The sequence below is a fragment of the Protobothrops mucrosquamatus genome, unplaced genomic scaffold, assembly GCF_001527695.2.
Source record: "Protobothrops mucrosquamatus isolate PMUCROS unplaced genomic scaffold, P.Mucros_1.0 scaffold2544, whole genome shotgun sequence".
Lineage (NCBI taxonomy): Eukaryota > Metazoa > Chordata > Lepidosauria > Squamata > Viperidae > Protobothrops > Protobothrops mucrosquamatus.
In genome coordinates this window covers 68017-90404 of record NW_015388604.1, presented here as the reverse complement: position 1 = coordinate 90404, position 22388 = coordinate 68017, and positions in this window count along the sequence as shown.

The window sequence follows — 22388 nt, the reverse complement described above, 5'->3', positions numbered from 1 at the left end:
AGGGTGATCCCTGATCTCCCTTCCTTCCGCCGCGCCCTTAAGACTTGGCTATTCCAACTTGCAGGACTGGCCTAGGGGAAAATTTTAATGGGGTTTAAAGCAATTTTTAAATTAACTTGACCAAATTACTAATATTTGTTTTTACTTATGTTTTTAAATTTGTAGTTTTTGGGGATTAGTGTTTTATCTGGTTGTTAGCTGCCCTGAGTCCATAAGGAGAAGGGCGGGATATAAATTAAATTAATAAATAATAAATAAATAAATAAATTCAACTATCCCTTCCACGTATGTTCTACTTTCTTAATTTTATCAAGATCTTATTTACTTCTTCTTCCATTAATCTCCCTTATTTGGAGTAAAAAATTAATCTGTCCTGTACCTATCAAACCCATCAATTAATCAATCTCTTCAAGCTAGAAAAATAATATCATACCTTAAATCATGTCATATAATTTTCATAGAAATAAACCTCAGATTCTAAAAAAAGCATTCTTAATATTCTAAATTGTCTTTAATCCATTATATAAAAATATCTCATTTTTAAGCAAAATTATTAATCTATCCTAAACACATCTAAGTATATGTATTTGTCAATCTATTCTGTACATATCTAATCTTTCAATTAATCAATCTCTTTGAGCTGACAAATTAATATCAAACCTTAAATCATTTCAATCCATTAAGTCATAGCTAAACATCCATGTTATAAAACAAACAAGTCATCTTATTGAATTAACATTCAATTAATTATTAATTCACTCCAACTCTAAAACATCTTTTTACTTCAAACTCATGATCTCAGTCCTTATATCAGTCCATAGTTCTAGGTTGCCTTTAATCCAATTTAAAGAATTTTAAATTTCATTTTTCAATCTTATTCTAGCTTTCCTCTTTTGCCAAATAGGTTTCCATAATAAGGCTTCCCTTCCAGAAGATAGGTCTCTTTTTGTTGCTTATAGTATCACTTGATTCAATGCAGGCCATCTTGATCTCTGGTTTGATCCTCTATTTTTCTTGTCCATAGGGCCTCGTTGCTTCAAAAGTTCAACATTCAGTCTTTGCTTTTCCTGGTCTTGCTTGTAGGGCAAAGTAAAATTCTCTTTATCCTCAGTTAAGTCCTCTTCTTGTATAATCTGTTTTGTGGAGTAGTCAAGTGCAATCTGAGAGTCAGTTTTAAGTTTTAAAGTAGAGATTCTGGCTCTTAGTTCTATAGTAGCCTCTTTTATTGTAGTACATATTTCTTCTTTAGCCTCATAGATCTTTTCCAGTATAAGTTTACAGTTTAAGTGTGGTTGAGGCTTCTCCATTTTAGCAATAGTTGAAAAAAAAATCCTTTTCCTTTTTAGTGAAAGTTAAAATTGAACATTATCCACCTCCACAGATCACACAGCTAGCTCAAATTATCTTTTCTCTTGAAAAACAGTTTAAAGGCCAAAACCATCTCATCTCCAGATAGACAAAAATCTAGTATTAATTTTTTAAATTTTTGACCAGTAGGTGTCCTCAGTGAGCTAAAAAGACTTCTTCAAATGCCATTTTTTTTCCTTATTTCTATTTTTTAAAGGAAGAATAGAACAAAAAATACTCTGCCGATATAATACCGCTCCAAAAAACACAAAAAACAGTTTTTTCTGCAGCTCAATGTAAGTAGAGATAGAATATAGTCTTTAAATGAATATTGATTTGTTTTTTCTGTCCCTTTATAAAACACGTTTGTTCCCATGATTACCAAAGCCGCTTTCTCCAGATGGGGAAATAATAGCACAAACAGCTTCTACAGGCAAAAACAGCATGGGGTGTGGGGAGGAACAAAAGGGGTCTCACCCGGATCATCCGCGGTGGGTCTTTAACACTTAGATGACGATGTGACTTTCGGCTGGTGCAGCAGGGTGATCGGCCATCTTACAAGTCGATCTTTGCTCCGTCGGCCCTAAGGAGATAGCTGGAGACTCGGGGGAAGCTGCCACCCTCCCCTATCTACCAGCAAGCCTCCTCCTTGGTGGTCGCCCCTCCAGGGTGACTTTCGACCCCCTGGGGGGTCTACCGGCGAAGGAAACTCTGGAAGGCACGGAGACAAGTCTCCAGGCACGACCGGCGTCGCCGCGTTCCAAAACCAGAAGTCGTCTACTCCGTCAATTGATCCACTGCCAGAGTTCCCTCTCAGCTACTAAGCTTAAGGTTTACCAGGCAGCAGTGCTAACTACCCTGATGTATGCTAGTGAGACCTGGACAGTGTACAGGAGGCACGTTAGGCAACTGAATTACTTCCACGTTACTTGCCTTCGTAGAATTCTGAGGATCCGGTGGCAGGATAAGATACCAGATACAGAGGTCCTCTCCAGAGCAAGCCTATCATCAGTTTACACTCTGTTGATGAAAGCTCAGATGCGCTGGGCAGGCCACGTTGTAAGGATGCCAGACCATCGCATCCCTAAACAACTCTTCTATGGTGAGCTGTCTCAAGGAAAGCGATCGCACGGGGGACAAAAGAAGCGATACAAAGACACGCTGAAAGCATCTCTCCAGTCCCTGGATATCGACACCATCTCTTGGGAACTTTTGGCGCATGATCGACCGACATGGCGTACCCTGGTTTATCAGGGGTGCCAGACATATGAACACAGGAGGACAATCTTGGCACAAGAGAAGCGAGCACTCCGTAAAGCCAGAGCTGCAAATGCTGAAGCAACAGTGTCCACATTTCTCTGTTCAGTATGTGGCAGAACATTCCGTGCTAACATCGGTCTAATCAGCCATCTACGGACACACCGTTGATGGCCCACAATCCACAAGATGTCAAGGTCTTCATCGAAATCGATGGACGAACAACAACATCCCTCTCAGCACTACCTGAGATAGCTCACATCAGGATGGAGGACCCCATGGTGCTCCAACCTAAGGACACCGCCTCCCCATCCACTAGCCAGAAAAGGCACAAATCCTCCAAACAGGAGGCGGCAGGCAGGATCAAGGCCAAGGCAAAGACCATTTCTGGAAGGAAGCCTTCCAAATTGGCGGAAAAACAGGCTAGCAGGAGGCACCAGGGTTTGGAGAAGGAATTTTCCAAAGCGCAGAGGCAGGCCAGGGCAGAGGAGGACCGGATAGAGGCCTTGGGCTTTGACCTCCCTCTGGGGCCCTCAACCTCTGCTCAAGGGGTCTGGTCCCGGGGGGGTTCCCACACACCTCCCTTCCTTTGGGGTGGATCAAGATCCAACCATCCACCAACCATCATTGGCACTGCGGGTCCCACATTCAGGCCCAGAGGCCACTTTTACTCCCACAGCTGCCGGGCTCAGGGTGGCTGAGCCCGAAGGCATCCCTTCTGATGATCGCCTTCAAGCTCTGATTTCTCAGGCAGTTGACCAGGCTCTTGCTGCCAGGTCTTACCACATGCCCAGAACCGAGTCAGTGGCATCCATACCCCCATCTTATCTTCTCCAGTCGGGTGTACCCGAGTACCATGGTCCTCCCTCACCATCCCGATCCTCTTATAGCAGGGGCTCATTTCCTGCAGAGTATGACCAACCAGACATACCATGGTCGGAGGAGGAAGACCCCCCCAGACCCTCCGCCATTTGGAGGTCTCTTTAATACAGCCCTTTTCTTGCCACTGCTTCGCAAGGCCAGCACAACTGCCAACATAGGTCCTGATCGGATCCCTCAGTCAGACCCTTCGCCAATTTCAGATCCGAACCCGGTGTTTTTTGAGCCTGTCGTGACTCAGCACCATGTCTCTTGTCCATCTCTCTTCTTGAATGCGGTTCGGAAGCAATGGGTATCACCTGGCACCTTCCCTCCTCTGGGAGGAATGGATAGGAAACTGTTCAGCGCAGCACCAGACTTGGCTGACGCACTTGAGGTGCCAATGGTGGATGAACCCTTGGCCCCTCTCTTGTCCTCGTCTATAGTGTCGGGGGATATGGCCGAGGCGTTGAAGGCTGAGAACAGGAGATGGGAATTGACCTTCTGCTGGACTCACCAGACGGTGGCGTGGGTGATAAGGGCGGCTACTTGTGCATCTTTCTTTGCTAGGACCTCGCTCCTTTGGCTCCGCCAACTACAGGCCAGGCTCCCTCCGGAGGAGGTACGCACACACCAAGACCTGAGCAAAATAGTTGCAGCATCAGAATATGTCTCCGATGCAACACTGCATGCGGCCCGGTTTTCCTCCAGGACCATGGCCTCCAATGTCACAGCGCGCCAACTACTATGGCTTAAGAATTGGCAAGCTGACACCAAATCCAAATGGCATCTGGCTGCGGCCCCTTATCAGGGGGGTCAGCTGTTTGGAGAGGCCCTAGTACCTTATTTGACTGAGAATAAGGATAAGCGGAAGGTGCTAATGCACCTCAGCAGGCGTGCCAACAGGCGTGCCAACCCATATGTCCGCAGGCAATCCTTTCACTCAGGAACAGGCTCAGGTCCCACACAGCCCCCCCTCATGGCCAGACAGGATCGCCCGTCTGGCAGATCGCGTTCCAGACCCAGGCAGCAGTACCAGGGCAAGCGGCACTTTCAGGGGGGGCGCCCTTTTAGAAGGTCCAAGTGACTCTTGGGCTGCCCCTCCCATAGGTGGCAGACTAACACTCTTTGCCCACCAGTGGGAAGCCACCACCACAAACTCCTGGGTCCTCCAAACCATTCAATATGGTCTGTCCCTAGAATTTGTGTCCAGCCCACCAGGGGGCTTCATTTCTTGCCCCCAGTCAAAGAACCCAGTCAAAAAGGGCCTCATGCAAGAGGCCATTCGACATCTCTTGGACATAAGAGCCATAGAACCGGTGCCAGCTGGTGAACAGGGCTGGGGATTCTATTCCATCCTCTTTGTGGTTCCCAAGGCCTTGGGAGGATGGAGGATGATTCTAGACCTCAAGGGTCTGAATTCCCATATTGCATACTGTAAATTCAAGATGCAAACGCTCCAGTCCATCTTGGGCAGCGTAAGAAATGGAGACTTCCTGATGTCCATAGACCTCACGGAAGCATATCTCCACATCCCCATCCTCCCCGACCACCGGCAGTTCCTCAGGTTCTGTTATATGGGCCATCACTACCAATACAGGGCCCTGCCGTTCGACCTTTTGTCAGCTCCAAGGGTGTTTACCAAAATCCTGGCGGTGGTCGCCGTGCACCTGAGGCTGGTGCCGGTATGCATTCAATGCTACCTGGACGACATTCTCATCCAGTCATCCTCCCTTCTGGATGCCCAGTTGGACCTGACGTCGATCAAGGTCCTCCAGGAGCACGGGTTCTTGGTAAACTTTCGAAAAAGCCAGACAGTTCCCTCGACCCAACTCCTACACCTGGGCGCCGTCATAGACACAGTCAGTTGCCAGGTTTACCTATCCCAGGAACGTTGGGACAGTATCCGGACCCTGGTCCTCAAGGTATGCAGGGAGCGCGTAATGGCAGTGGCCCTGCTTTCCCAACTCTTGGGAAAAATGGTTTTGTGTATCGCGATAGTGCCTTGGGCCAGACTGCATTCCAGAAACCTCCAATGGTTCCTGCTCTCCTTCCAAAGGTTGGGCACCAGCTCCTCCAACCAACAGGTAAGGGTTCCTACTCAGACCCTGCGGTCCCTCCGATGGTGGTCCTCACCAGCGGTAGCCAAAGGGTCATTCTTCAAGGAACCCGTCCGACTCACACTTATGACAGACGCCAGTCTGTTTGGCTGGGGAGCGCACCTTCGGTCTCAGTTGGCTCAGGGCCAATGGTCCCAAGCAGACCTGAGACACAATATCAATTGGTTGGAGCTCAGAGCCATACACCTGGCTCTCCACCACTTCTGCAACAAGGTTGCGAGGCAATACGTGCTAATCCTTATGGACAACATGGCGTCAAAGGCCCATGTGAACCGGCAAGGGGGTACCCGGTCCAGGTCCCTCATGGCCAAGGCCCAGTTAGTGGGCTCCTGGGCAGAGACCAACCTGTCCTCCCTCAGGGCCGAACACATCTCGGGGGAGGCAAACCGGCAAGCGGACTTGCTAAGCAGGTCGACTGTGGATCATTCCAAATGGTGCCTGCACCTGGACCTCTTCACAGAGATAGCACAGAGGTTCAGACAACCAACACAAAACCGCCCGTGGTACATACTGTAGGTATCCCTCTTGGGAATTGCCACGGGTACTACAGGCTCTCACCAGGCCACCGTTTGAGCCTCTCATAACTTGTGCTCTGCGGTCCTTGTCTCTCAAGGTTGCCTTCCTGGTCACTATCACGTCAGCCAGGTGAATCTCTGAGCTTGCGGCACTGTCGGTCAGGGATGACCTTTGTATCTTTCACCAGAACCGGGTGGTCCTTCGCCTGGATCCTACCTTCATTCCCAAGGTCAATACCCTTTTTCATAGGACCTCGTCGAGACTGGGTGTGTCCTAGTCCAGGACGGGCATGGCAAGTTTGACTGACTTGATCTAATGGGCAGGAAGACAGAGCAAACCTATTGGTGGATTCTCCATCTCTGTGCTGAGAAAAGGCGTTCAGGTAAGACAATGCCCCTTCTCTCTAGAATGAGCTTACTGGTGCATCATAGCTGAACCTGTGCTATTAGCAGAATTTAACACCCGCTTTACTTAGAAAAAATATTTTTAAAAAATTAAGTGAGAAATATATAGTCTTCTTTGATATACATCTATTTTAATATATCCATATCTATTTCATTGTATCCAACACTGTGTATAATTTAATCACTACACTCTGACTGTATGAATTTGGATGTACTACATCGGGGTGTCAAACTGCTGGCCCACGGGCCAGACATGTCATGTGGAAGCCGCGCCCACCCCATTGCCAGCAATGGCAAAACCGTCCCGATATGTTGCGCGACATCACATGATGTCGCGAGTTTGATATGTCTGTACTACATCAAAGCAGCAGATTGAGTCTGATTGCATGCTAGCTGGTAGAGCTATACCTCTGATGATGAAGTCATTCAAAATTCCTAAAACATTCTGGACTAGACAGATAGGAAAAGTAGACGTGAACGGTAAAGAAGAGACCAGCTCCATTCTTACCTGAAAACATCTATTTAACAGTTTAAATGGAATAATCCATTTGAGCTATAGTGAATAACAGGGTCAGATATACTTCATAGTGCTATCCCTCCCTCCATTTCTGCAGAATTGCTGGAAAGATTGTTTAACCAAAAATTAAGTGCAATAGCATTTGGTAAGAGCATTTAGTGACCCCCCAAAAAGTGATTGTGATGACCTTTAAAACTTGGAGTGGTTTCAGATTGAAATATCAAGAAGTCATTTTGGTTTCTTTGGACTTCCCAGAAACAGACTTGGTTAATAAAATTTTGGAGTAGAGACATCTGGAAAAAAGAGACAGGATGACAAAATTAGTATTACAACACCATGATACAATCCACCCATACATTCATGTAACATGATTTCACATACAGTATATGTTCAAGAGGCAGAGCTTCCAGTTCAACACCACCTTAAACAACCTGAGGAAAACGCAGGCATCCAAGTTTTGGAAGCTGTTTTATAAAATAATATTCTCAATTTTGGTCTGTTATCAATTCTTTTTAGGGCTATGTCCAAAATTTGTTCAATCAATCCTCCCTTTATTTAGTCAGTTTTCAAACCTTTCTATTATTACTGTCAGGTCATTAGTTTTTACATTTCTTTTAGTATTTGAATATTTGCAAAAGTGATTTTAATATATTAATGTCTAGTAATAATAATAATGATAAAGTTGGAAGGGACCTCGGAGGTCATCTAGTCCAACCTCCTGCTCAGGCAGGAAACCCTATACCATTTCGGACAAATGCATAAAAATAAACATGAGGATATCACTTGGAAACATCTGAAATTGAATAAAATAAGAATTTTTTGATATATATTTTATTAGTTTTTATAGGATTAGGAATAAGGTGGGGTCGGGATTGGGACTGGGATTTGGGTTAGGGTTAGGGTTGGGGTTGGGGTTGAGGTTAAGTTTTTTTCAAATAACATTCTCAATATTTAGCAAACAGCATAATGTCTGGGTTCATGTGTTTAAAAAAGAACAATGAGTAATAGCTAATTATCATAAACAGTATGTTAATTAATCACTCAATGGTCTTCTTCTTGCTAATATATATTCAAAATTACCTATCACATTCCTTTCTCTCTCACTCATTTTTCTAGCCATTGATAAAAATTATCCCATGTTCTAAAATACACTGAATCTTCTTTCTCTTTTATCTTTAAAGTCAATCTATCCATTTCTGCACACTCTAAAATTTTCTTAATTAATTCTTTTTCAGTTGGTAAATTTTCATTTTTCCAATGGTGGGCAAATACAGTTCTTGCTGCAGTTAGTATGTGTAGAATTAAATATATACAGTCTTTCTCATAATTTGCTCCTATTATTCCTAATAAAAATAATTCTGGCTTAAAGTCTATTTGTTTTTTAGTCATTTTCTCCAACCATAAGTGAATTTTTAACCAAAATCTTTTTGCTTTAGGGAATGTCCACCAGATATGGTAATAAGTACCTGGTCTTTGTTTGCTTTTCCAATACTTGTTTGAAGTATTTTTAAACATTTTTGCTAATATCAGTGGTGACATATGCCATCTGTAAAACATTTTATATAAGTTTTCTTTATATGCCACTACTTTAGTTAATTTAACATTTTTCCCCCATAACTTTGGCCAGTGTTCTAATTCCATATTATATCCAAAGTTCTTTGCCCATATTATAATTGTTTCTTTTACTTGTTCTTCCTCCATCTTTAAGCTTAACAGATATTTATAGAATTTCTTAATCAACTTTTCATCTGTTTTAACAGTATCTGATCAAATTCTGTCTGTTCTTTATAAAATCCCATTGTTTTAACATCTTTTTCATATTGAAAATATGGCCATCATGATAGATCAATACCTTGTTCTTGTAAATCTTGTCTGTCTTTCAATTTTCCTTCATTGTCCAAGATATCTTTATAGGTCACAACTTTGTCATAATTAATTAAATTTGGGTAAGTAAAAGCTTCCATTGCTGAAAGCCATCCCGGTATCTTGATATAAATTTTCGTTTTTATTTTTTCCCATTCTAAAAGAAGTACATTTCTTTAAGCCATGTTAAAATAGTTGCTTGGTAGTATAACATCCAGTCAGGCAGTCCAAATCCTCCACTTTCATTTTCACTGTTGCTATTCTCCCAAGTATTGAAAGTTGTACATTTTCCCACTTTTCCAGATCTAATTTTATTTGTTTTAGCAATCTTACATAATTATCTTCTGTTATTGTTACGCATCTTGCTGTTAGATAAATTCCCAAGTATTTAATTTTTTAACTATTTGAAGATATATATTTTTTGCTAGTTGGTTTTTTTGTTTTTTTGTTAGATTTTTTGTTAGCACTTTAGTCTTTTCTCTGTTTATTTTCAACCCTGCCACTTCTCCAAATTTTTCTATTTTCTCCATAAGTTTAGTGCTCATTTCAAGTGGGTCTTCCAATATAAAAACCAAGTCATCTGCAAATGCTTGTAATTTATATTTTTCATCTTTTATCTCCAGTCCTTTAATTTCTATATCTTGTTTGATGTTTCTATTCAATACTTCCAGTGTTAGTATAAATAATAATGGAGATAGTGGGTATCCCTGTCTTGTGCTTTTTTTAATGTTAAAGTTTTCTGTAAAATCTCCATTTACAATTATTTTGGTTGTTTGTTTACAATAAATTGTTTTAATTACATTTATAAAGTTTTCTCCAAAGTCCATTTCCGCTAGTTGCTGAAACATAAATTGCCAGTTTACATTGTCAAACGCTTTCTGTGCATCAAGAAATATTAAAGCCATCTGTTTCCCTGGATGAATTTCATAATACTCTAACACAGCGGTTCTCAACCTTCCTAATGCCGCGACCCCATGCACCCATGTGACCAGACGTGACCACACGCACGTACCCACGTGACCCACACGTACACACCCACGTGACCCACATGTGACCCACATGCACGCACCCACATGACCACACGTGACCCACACGCATGCACCCACGTGACCACACGTGACCCACACGCACGACCACACATGACCCAGGAGCATAGAGATGGCTCTCCTGCTCGAGCTAGAGTGACCCCCTCAGCCGGCCGAATCTCGCCGCCGGGAAGGAGAGGAGAGAAAAGAATGGGAGAGGGGACAGGAGAGGGGGAGAAAGGGGGGTAGAATTTAGAAAAGAAAAAGAAACCTTTGTGTGGAGCTGGCAATCGCGGAGCAAGACGCCCATTTGGTGCGGAGGCCGGCAGGCCCAGGCGCTCCTGGGTGGCCATGGCAAGCGGCAGCGAGGACACAGGCTGACCACCGGCTGGGCCACCAGCTGGCCCAGCCCAAGGGAGGTAAGCACCCGCCGGGCCCCACACGCACCAGCAACCCTCCCCACACCCGCCGCTGCTCCGCTAGCCTTACCTTGGCCACCACACGTTCGGTGTGGCGGCAGGCCGGCAGGCCCAGGCACTCCTGGGCGGCCATGGCAAGCGGCAGCAAGGACGCAGGCTGACCACCTGCTGGGCCACCAGCTGGCCCAGCCCAAGGGAGGTAAGCACCCGCCGGGCCCCACGCGTGCCAGCAACCCTCCCTGCGCCCGCCGCTGCTCCGCTAGCCTTACCTTGGCCACTGCACGTTCGGTGCGGCGGCAGGCCCAGGCGCTCCTGGGTGGCCATAGCACGCAGCAGCGAGGGCGCAGGGCGACCACCGGCTGGGCCACCATCTGGCCCAGCCCAAGGGAGGTAAGGCACCCGCTGGGCCCCACATGCGCCAGCAACCCTCCCTGCGCCCGCCGGCCTCCCACCTCCCACCCCTGGCCCTCTTTTACTTACATTTAGGAGTTGCTCAGCAGGGAGGGGTGGGAACGTCCAGAAAGCTCGCCTTAGCTGCAGACAACTTGCAGCACCGTTTGCAGACTGGGACTTTTGGCGGGCTCAGCAGGGCAGAGACAGCCTGGACAATTCCTATTGGCTTTTGAAAGCCAATAGAATTAGACTCTTTTAAAGAGAGTCTATTCTATTGGCTTTCAAAAGCCAATAGATTTTATTGGCTTTCGAACGCCAATAGAATAGAGTCTCTTGAATAGAGTCTATTCTATTGGCTTTCAAAAGCCAATAGAATAAGAGGGAGTAGCACAGCTAAGGAAAAGGGGAAAAAAATGGCGGACTGCGTTGTCTGTCGACCCCGTGAAATGGTCGTTCGACCCCAAATGGGGTCGCGACCCACAGGTTGAGAACCGCTGCTCTAACACATCAAGAATCATTCTTAAATTATTTTTTATCTGTCTTTTAGATAGAAAACCATTTTGGTCTGTATGTATAAATTCGGTCAAAAATTTATTTAGTCTTTCTGCTATTATTGAGGCAAACATTTATAATCTACATTTAATAGCGATATTGGTTTATATCAGTGGTGGGATTCAAATATGTGAACAACCAGTTCTCTTTGTGGATGCCACTTCCGGAAGTCCATTCTGGACCTGGGCAACAAAAAATTAGCTACCGGTTCTGCCGAAGTGGTGAGAACTGGCTGAATCCCACCACTGGTCTATAGTTTTTTATTTGTGTTAGATCAGAGTCTTCTTTGGGTATTAAGGTAATATTGGCTTCAATCCATGCATTTGGCATTTTAGCCTCCAAGAGTATTTCATTACACAGTTCTTTCAAAATAGGACTTAGTATATCTTGTAATGATTTATAAAGCTCTGCAGGTAGTCCATCTGGACCCAGAGTCTTATTTTCCCCCTTTTTGTAGCCTCTCTAATCTCATCATTGATATTTTTCCATTTAATATATTTTGAATATTCTCTGAAAATTTTGGTAAGTCTGTTTTTTTTAAATACTGCTGTATTTTTCTTTTGGAATTTCCTCTGCATTGTAAAGTATCTTGTAATAGTCTTTGATATTTTTTTTAATTGTATCATTTTGAAACTGTAATTCACCTTTTGAATCTTGTAGCTTATTTACCAGTTCTCTTTTTTGTTTTTCCAATCTATATGCTAACTATCTCCCCAGTTTGTTGGCATTTTCAAAAAAGTTCTGTTTAGCCCTTTTAATCTGTTGAGCCATTATTTCCGTCTCAGCTAGATTTAATTAGTGTTTTATTATCTCCATTTGTTTCTTAAGTATTTTCTTTTGGGGGTCTATTTGTAATTCTGATTCTAACTTTCTGAATTCTTCCTTCAACTTTACCTGTTGTTGTTTCTTTTCTTTAGTCTTTTAGTGGTATAGGTTATAGCCAACCCTCTGAAATGTGCTTTAGCTGTATCCCACACATTTTGAAGCAATGTTTTTTCTTTCTTGTTTATTTTGAAAAAAAATCCATTTTCTTTGTCACTAGTTGTATAAATTCTTTTTCTTTCAATATAGATTTGTTCAAGGACCATCTTAATTTTTTCTTTGTTCCTCTCCAAGTCATCTTTATTGGGTTATGATCTGCCCAAACATTAGTTTCTATCTCAATTTCTTGTATCATTGCGCTGAGCTCTGAGGATGTCCATATCATATCAATTCTAGACCATGATTTATGTCTATTTGAATAAAATGTATATTGCAGTTTTTTGGATTTTTTTCTCTCCATATATCTTGGATACAGAGTTCTTCTGTCATTTTTGAAAACGTTTTGGGTAATATATTTCCTACTTTCCTCCCTTGTTTAGCACTTTTATAGTCCAAAGTTTCATCTGTTATTGCATTAAAGTCTCCCATTATACAGATATTTTGATAGTTCAATTCTAATATTTTTAATGCAATTTTTGGTTAAATTGTTCTTGTTTATCCTTTGGTGCATATAATGCTACCATCAGTATCTGTTTTTGATTCATCATTATTTCCACCATTAATATTCTCCCCTCTTCATCCACATAAATTTGTTTAGAGTTCATTGTTTCTTTAATGTATAGAGCTATTCCTCTTTTCTTTTGAAGTGCTAATGGAAAGTGAAGTTTACCAATTTTCGGTTGTTCTAACAACTTATAGTGTTGTCTCTTAATATGTGTTTCTTGGGGGCAAATTATATCCATTTTTAATTTTTGTAGTTGTGTAAAAAAAAATTTCCCTTTTGAGCGGGAATTCAGTCCGTGTAAGGACCCACCCCACTTTGCATCTTAAGAAGACAGAACTCCTGGAATATTTCTTCCAATAGGCATCTTTATTAAGAGAAAGCTGGATGTAGGCGTTCTAGACAGGACTTGGGTTCGAGCTCTCCAATTCAAGGTTTTAAGGGATCCCCCATTAGTCCCACCCCCGTAACCCCCTTCTCCCAGCGACAATTCTAGGCATTACATTCTCACCCCCCCTTTCCTCATTGCCGGGAGGAAACTTCAAAAAGGATTACATGAAAGCTAATGACCCCCATTGTTATTGTTAGTCCATTTGGTGATATCCACATTCAGTCCCTTTGAAGTAGGCTGAAGGAAGTGAGGGCCATAAAGCCCCTTTGTTCACCCCCTTCCCTTCATCATATGACAGAATCCAGAGCAGACAGAAATGCGGGTTTTCATAGTTGATAACTAGAGATGGAATATATTTGGATTCTGACAGTCCGTTTATATTCATTGACAGGATCCCACTTTCCTTCTCCATCTCTTTCAATTATATCTAGTCCTTAATCTTCTAGTCAATCTTTTCTGTCTCTGATCTCTTGGTCTTGCTCCTTCTTCTGTGTATGTGTTTTTAACTTCTTCCTCCTCTCTTGGTTTGACTGCTCCTTCTACTGCCAAGGCTGTTTCTTCCTGTTTCTTTGTTTCTCTTTTTGTACCAGATTCAAAATAACTTCCTTCCAGAAATGCTCTATGGTTGTCATAGAATTCCATTGCTTTAGGTGGCGTATCCAATCTATATATTTTCGTATCCCAATAGATTAAAATCCCTTCTGGAATCAGCCATCTGAAATTCACTCCTTTTTCAATTAATTTCCTTGTTAGAAATTGGTATTCTCTTCGGGATTCTCTTATTCTCCTAGGGATTTGTTTGAGGACTACAAGTTCTTTTTCTTTGTATTTCAAAGGTTGATCTCTTACTCTTCTCAGAATCTCGTCTCTTATAGATCTTTTGAGAAATCTGGGGACTTTATTTCTTCTGACATAGTTTGAGTTGACTCGATACATCTGATCTAATTCTCCTTCCATTTCCTGTTTCCCAATTCCTATTGCATCTGCCAATAATTCCCTTATCAGGTCTAGAGATCCTCTTCCTTATCTTCTATTATATTTTGAAATCTTAAAAAATAGAAGGCTCTTTACATCTCCATAACAGCTTTCGACTGTTATTTATTTGCATCAATTTCTGGTTTTCATCTTTTAAGACTTCTAATTTCTGGTCAACCTCAGTTGATTTATCTTCTATTTTTTGGATTCTTTGTTGGTTATCTGTAACCATCTGTTTAAATTTTTCAAATTGAGAGTCCATGTTATTAATTTTTTTATTCATTTTATCAAAATCACTTTTCATCTCCTCATGGTTTTTCGTTGTAGCCGTCATGTGAGTAGCAATTGCCTCTTGAATTGCTTGTAATGTCGCTTGAGTTTCCTTTTGGAAGTTATTAGCCTTTTGTTGTTGGAGCATTGTATGAATTGATCTCTGATAAATTGGACTTGCAGAAGCAGAAGAGGGAGCAGAAGTTCCTTTTTTTCCAACTTTAGATAGATTGGGGTCGCACATCTTTATCTTTTAATCATACTTTATAATCCACCAAGTAAATCAGAATTTGTAATCCAATAGGCTCCTAACAAATAGGAGAGGTAAATAATAAAAAAATGATAAGTAATAAAAAAGAACAAAAGGGAAAAAAGGAAAAAAAATACCAAAATTTGTAATCCAAAGTGTTCTGTTAGAAGAAGTTTCTTGTTATTTACTCTATCAAAACAACTTGTAAAAATTCCAGGTCAAGCTGTATTTGTAATCCAGGAAAGTCAGATGACTTCAAAACAATTTTTATTTATAATTGTAATCCATCCTGTAGAAAAGGGCAATCCAAAAAGAGTCTTCTCTTTTTCAGCCACAATCTTCAGGACTATAGATTCCAAGGACACCAAGAAGTTTGAACTATAAGCTGTGTCTGGGCATCTAGCCAAGTTTTAGAGCTTTTGTCAAAACAACTTAGTAAGATAAAAAAAAACGCAAGGTTAAATGTAGTTCTCAGTTTTACCACTAGATGTCATTAAATGTCCATTCCCACCAAACTTTAAAAGGTTAAAAAGTTAAAATCCTTTAACTTTATAAATGCAAAAGTTTCCCAAATTATCCTTCTTTTATCCCTCAATTATCTTCACAATATTGTTATAAGTCAGTTTTAATTTCCCCAAAGCTTAAACCACCGCTTATAGTTCAGGAGGGAGGAGTAGAGAAAAAAATCCCCCTTCCCTAAAGCTTGGGGATTTCTTGCTTTAAGTGCTTTTTTCCAGAACCAGTATTTTTCGCTTGTAGAGAGGTAAGGAAAGTAGTCTCACCTGGATCAACTGTTTTGCTTTCCGCTTGTTAGTATTTGTTGTCTCCGACGATCAGTTGCTTCTGGTTGACCGCATGCTGGTCCCGAGGGCTACTTTGGATCAAGTGGGTCAGCTACCACTAGCCCGTGATGTACAAAATTTCGCCCTTTGGCCAGTTGTCTCTACAGGGTGACTTTTGGTCCTATAGGACCCCCCAGCTGGTAGAAATCGGGCTTGGGGAATGGAGCTTCATTCCCCTGCACCTGTGTCACAGTGACATCACCAAAAACTCCAAAAATAAGAATTTTAATAAGAATTTTAATAATGAAAATACTGGATACATTTATAATCAGACTGAATTCAACAGATTTATATTAGGATTATATTCATTATACAGTTTAATCCTCTCATAATATACTTTTTTTTTTTACTGAATTTTATTATGCTTTATTATGTTCTCAGAGAAGCAATTGAATCATTTACATTCATCTGTCTTCCAGGTTTCAGGACATCTAGATTTTCTAGTTTTATTTTTCCCCAAGGTCAAGTCAAAATTAGTCATATCAAGTCTCATTCATTATATCAGATCCCAGATAGGCATGTTGGCACACACAAGTGGTCCTTAAAATGGAAATTTGTCCTCTTATGTGAACAGGTGGTTAGTAAAGCAGACAGAGCTAATTTCTACATATCAAGAGTGAAATTATACCCTAGTAAAAGATGACCATAAGTGCATCTGTTAAGTTTTTCTTTTTTTTCTTTTTTTCTTCTTTCCAAACCATTCTTAATGTGAGTCTTTCTGGCTGAATTATAGTGAGTTATAATTTTAGCCAAATACAAAACAAGTGTTGTGGTTCATGTATACCAACCAAATCACTTTGAAAATACAACATAATTTTATTAGCATGCAAGCTTGGGCTTTATAAGCCACACAGGCATCCACCAAAGCTTTGTGCACAATGGGCCACATATGTTTTAACTGATTGATCCACTCTTTCAAGGAGGGGATCATGGTCTCCTGGGCTGGTAGTTCAGGCATTGGGTTAAAACCTTGCCCAGTCACCACTCAAAATGGTGTGAAATCTGTGCTGGTATGCACAGTGTTGTTATAAGCCACTTCTGCAAATGGCAAGAGGTCTGTCCAGTCATCTTGTTGATAACTGATAAAATAGCACAGGTACTGTTTCAGTACTGAGTTGGATCATTCTGTCCCACCATTTGTCTGAGGATGGTGACTAGAACTGAGACCTTGGTAGGTTCTAAGAGGTCCAAAAAGGCTCTCTGGAACTTTGACATGAACTGGACCCCTCTGTCTGAAAAATGCATTGTGGTGCCCCATGTAGGTGGTAGATGTGATGTAGGAACATTTTTGCCAGTGCTTTAGCTGTGGGTATTTTCTGGCAAGGGATGAAGTGGATCTGCTTGGAGAATAAGTCAGTCATGACCCAAATTACAGTGTTTCCCAAGCTTTTTGAGAGCTCCACAAATAATCCATGGAAATCTCTCTCCAGGGTGCTGAAAGTTCAGCTTCTGTTTGGAGTAGTCCAAATGTTTTTCCCTGCCTTTATTTTACTGAAGCACAAATGGGGCAGCTGGAAACATACATTTCAATGTCTTTCTTGAGTGAGGGCCACCAGAACTGCCTTTTAAGAATGTGTAGGATTTTCACAAATCCAAAATTTCCCACTATTTTCAAATCATGGCACATTTGTATAGTCCTTAATCTTTGATTAGCTGGCACATATAGCTTTCCACCTACCCATGCCAGTCCATCCTGCATGAAGCAGAGGTTTTGTGGCTGCAGAACCATTTATCTGTTTCTAAGGCTTTTAAAAATCCGGCTGCAATAACATTGTCCATGGATGTTTTCCCTTTCTGCTGAACTCTGGTGGTTACCTGGGCCGCCAGCTGATTTACAGGAAGGAGGAGCTTCACTATTTGTGCCCTGGAGCTGTTGTATTGCAGCATTCATGATAGAACAGCAATCAAGAAGTTTTTTCTCCCTGATAGGTAGTGCAGAGTGAAATTGAAGTGGTGAAAGTAGTGAGCCCACTGTGCTTGTTTGGAGATAATTTCTGGAGTTTTTCAGAGCTTCCAGGTTTTTGTGATCAGTCCAGACCTGGAATGGGATTTTGCTACTTTCTAGGAAGTGTCTCCATGTAAGGAGAGCCCATCTAACTGCAAAAGCCTTTTCCCACATTGCCCACTGTTGTTCTGTTTTGGTTAGCTTCCATGATGTGTACACACACAGCTGCAGGTTTCCTTCCTTATTCTCTTGCAACAGCACAGCCCCCACCGCTACGTTGCTGACATACGCCTGGATTACAAAAGGTTTTCCCAGGTCTGGGTGTTTCAGTACCAGCTCAGCAAAGAATAATTCTTTAAATTTTTCAAATGCCGCTTGGTATTCCATAGTCGATTTCAAGGGTTGGTGATGTAAAGGGCTATTTGAGCAAATGAAGGGATAATCTGCTGGTAAAAGTTGGCAAATCTCAGGAAGTTTTGCAACTGCTTCCTGATTTGGGGAGGTACCCATTCCAGTACTGCCCACACCTTATCTGGGTCCATTTTGACCCCTTCATGGGAGATTCAATATCCCAGGTAGTCAATATTTTCTTTGTGAAACTCACATTTGGACAACTTGGCATATAATCTGGCTGCATGAAGATTTTTAAGCACCTCCCTCACCAATTTTACATGCTCTGCTTTCGTTTCAGTGTAGATAAGGATATCATCAAAGTACACTAGGACCCCTTTGTATAAATGTTCATGGAGCACCTCATTTATCAGCTGCAGGTGCTCCTTGCAGAACAAAAGGGAGTACTATGAACTGAAAACAGCCTAGCGGGCAGTTGAAAGTTGTTTTCCATTCATCTACTTCCTTGATTCTGACCCAGTAATCAGCTTCCAACAAGTCTAGCTTTGGGAAAAAAATTTCCCTTGGCCAGGTGGGCTAACATGTCCTTCATGTCCTGTCATTTTCCATTCGGGTCCCCTTTGGGGAGGGGTGCAATGCTCAGCATCCGATGGTTTTTTTCCCTTCCCTGGGAATCTTAAGTGCCCTTTCCTCCTGTCCACCCATGGGTTCCACTTCTTTAGCCAGGCGAAGCCTAGGATGTCTTTCCATCCACAGGGCTACTTATGAAATTTAAGGTCTTTCTGTGGGATCCCATTTTCAACCCCAGGGGCACAGTGGCAAATGTAGCTGAGATGTCCCCTGCAACTGAACTGTCTAGCTGGCAGAAGGCAATTGGGTTTTTTTTAACCTTCTCAGATGGATCCCCAACTTCTCCACTAAAGCTGGGCTAACCAAGCATCTGGTACATCTTGAATCTAGCAGGGCTTTTAGGGAAGTGCCCTTCCAAGCTTCTGGGAGATGCAACTCTATATGCATAGTCACTGGTGCAATCAGCCCACTTACCAAGCGGTCATCTTTGTAGTCAGTGTTGGAGAACCATTGGTCTTCCTCCAGCAGGATCAGAGATCCCCCCTTTGGGATGAGGGGTCAAACTCCATGTCCATGGTGCTTCTCAGTATGGTCTCCTTTGCGCAAAGCTGTGGCTTGGTGGCTTCCCCGCTTGTTGCATGCTCTCCCTTCTTTACTGGGGTTTTTGTTCTGCACTCTGCTGCTCAGTGGCCCTGCTTCCCACACTTGAAACAGGCAGTGGAACATACTGGCTGGGCTTGAGTTCTGGCTGCTTCTCTCTTTCTCTCCGGGAGTGACTTCTTCCAAGCCCTGCTGGATCAATACTTATTGCAAGCTTGGGTGTTTTTCAGCTTCCTCCGCCAGCACACACCACTCATGGAGCCATGTGAGAGCCTCCTTCATGATGCAGCCATTGTACAGGTCATCATTGAGGCCATCTTTGAAGCAGCTCACAAGGATGTCCTCCGGCCAATTGAGTCAGCAAGCCAAATCCCGAAATTCCTCAGTGTACTTGGCTACCGGGCGGTGCTTTTGCCTGACTGTTCTAATGCAATCTTGGGCTTTGCAGTATGCCAAGGGGTCTTCAAAACATAATCTTAGGGCTGTCATAAAAGGATTGAAGTTTCGTAGCTCCGGGGCATTTGCATTGTGAGGGGTCACCTCGCAACAGTGCCTTCCAGCCCCAGGGTAAATACCCTGACTCTGGCCCCCTCAGTGGGGATCTCACAGCCATATTCTTGTATGTAGGTGAGGACATGGGCCAGGAAACCTGAGTTGTTGGGAATCTCCATCGAACTTCACTCTGAGGGGGGGTGTTTTGTGCTCATGCTGGTGGCCCCCTCCATCTCCAGCTCAGGGAGTGATGCCCCTACAGAGCCCCCAGTTGTTGGAGTCCCCATGGTGGCGGCTGCTGCTCCATCTGAGGTTTTGCTGTGCCTGAGGTGGTGCTCCAGGGAGAAGCTCTCCCTTCCCCAATTGCAGCCCACTCTTGTCGGTTGTCATCTCTCATTGCTCTGGTTTGAACTCCCCTTGCTTTCAGTTCTTGAAATGCTTCCATCATGAAACACATTGCTTGATTCATGAGGGTATCTGCACAGTCAGGCTCTTCATTGTTATCATCAAGTGCCTCTAGCTCTCTCCTCCATCCGTGTTGGCGACTGCCTTGGATCAGGGTGACTCCCTTTGTCCTCCTCTCCCAGTCTTCCTTCTTCCCCATGCCAATGGACCACCTCAGTTTAGAGGAGTCCCCCAGCCTAGCAGCTTTCTCCATCTCTTCAATGGGTTTTTTGTGGGGGAGAGTTTTGACATCGTCCTCCCCCCAGCACTCTGCTTCTTTTTGATTGCTGCCTTGATGAGACATCTCTTGCGCGGTCCCCACGGTAGGGCAGGTGCCTCTCCGGGTTGACCGTTTTACAGATTCCACCTAATGTAAGGACTGCCTCAGCTATTCCCCAGGAAAGCACAACTTGTTCTGTCCCAGCCTAACTGAGTCCTTGTTATGCTCACAAGGAGAAACCCCTCTTCCAAGAAACAGGCAGGAACCGCAAGAAAAAATCAACCCCTTTTATTCTCACCGACCTGGGTCAATGTCCAAGGCAAACAAACACAGTCCACAGAAACTCGATCCTTAACACGAACGGTTGCCTTCAGCAACCAGCACCTCCCACAACTTCCCTTTTATAATTCAGCCAAGGCGTGGCTTCCTAATGCCTTCTCCTTTGCATTTGGAGCCGCCCCATTGCATTCCTCTGTCCTACTCGCTTCTCTTGCCTGCGCATTTGTGCATCCGTGATGTCTCACCCTGAGCGCGAGTAGAGGGGCCAGGCTCCTTGTCTGACTGTAAGTCTTGGAGCTCCTGAGAGCCTTCCTCTGACCCTAATGTCACTCCAGGCCCCTCATCATCATCTGATTCCTCAGACTCAGCTTCCGGATCCACTGGCTGGTGAGGAATCACAACACAACTCATGAAACAAGGATTGTTTCAAAGAGGATCTTTTACTGAGATGAAGTGATTGCAGAGGAAAAAAGGCAGATTCTGAAATTCCTGTGCAAAGCATTAAGTTAAAAGTCCCGTTTCTTCAGCCCCACCTCAATGCCCCAGTCCATCAGGAGCCAATCCACTGGCATGAAGATGTTATGAGAACCTCTGGCCAAAATAGTGATAACAGGCCAGCTTCCCAGGCACCTGTAAAACCAGATGGCCCCGAAGGTATTTCCCCCTCCTTAATTCTCATGCAAATACATCAAAGCGAAACCAGCAACAAAGGTTAGAATACAGGAACATCCTCAATCCACACTCATACATGCTCCTCCTCCCTTTTCTTATGGCAGCATTCCAGACTTGACAATATGAAACCATTGTTCTTCATTTTTTTAACAAAATATCCAACGATCATAGCAAGCATAATTAATGGCACAGAATACAATCTGCGGAGGTGTCAGAACCCTGTCTTTCTATGGGCAGGGGGTTTCTTGTTCTTTTTTGGGTTCTGCCGTTCTTCTGGGGGGAGGAGGAAGCTTGGGGTTACTGATATGTGTTTCCTTTGCTTTGTTCCTTGCTCTATCCTCTTTGATGTTTCTCTATTGGGGTGAGAATGGAATGTGCCTCCGGCCATCTGCCTTATCTCTGGGCACAGAAGAAGAGGTGCAGAGACCTAACAGCCTTGGAAGCAGTGTCTTATCACTCCATTCCCACAGCATTTTCACACCTGCGGATTGGCCTATTTGAACCATCTGGATGGATAGTTGGGGTGGGGTTATCATTGACTCTTTTGACTATTGATTTGCATGGGAAACCCTCAGATCCTGCCTTCTATTGCTGATGTCAACACTTTCCAATAAAAGTTCATTTTGAAATTATGTCCATTTCAAGAGTTCTGCTTTCTTGGGAGGACTGATTGAGGCAGGTCCTTACATTAGACAGGATCTGCAAAGTGGTCAACCCAGAGGGAGAACCCCTACCATGGGGACCGTGCAAAAGATGTTGAACCATGGCAGTGAGAAAGGAGAAGGCAACCTCTGTGGGGAAGCTCCCCTCAAGGCTGGCCTGAATGGTAGCAGCTCAGATTCCTCCAGTTCGTCTGACGAAGCAGTGACCAGAGAAAGTCAGGAGAAGTCGAGATGGTTGATTGGCATTGGAAAGAAGAAAGAATGGGAGTCAAAAGCCAGGAAGGTGACTCTTAAGTGTGGTAGCCACCAACCGGGATGGAAGCAAGAGATGGAGAGGTCACTCAACCTCAGCGAGGAGCACAATGAAAGACCAGCCCGATCTGACCGCTTCTTCAAACAAGCCATCAACCTCGATAGTGCCAGGGATGGCAGAGGAGGAATGCCGGGAGAGCGAGTTGGCGAACCCTGGTCCCTCCATCAGTGCATCAGAGGCTATGAAGGCCATGGCTGTGGCAGCCACCCCAGGCATCGAGCCAGACGAAGGAGAACCCACTGGCCCGGTCGAAAGATCCCACTCTTGGGAGAGAAATATGACAGTACACCTCAGCAGCTGGGATTCTTCCTGGCCCATGTCCTAAGTTACATGGAGGAATACGGTCAAGACAACCTCA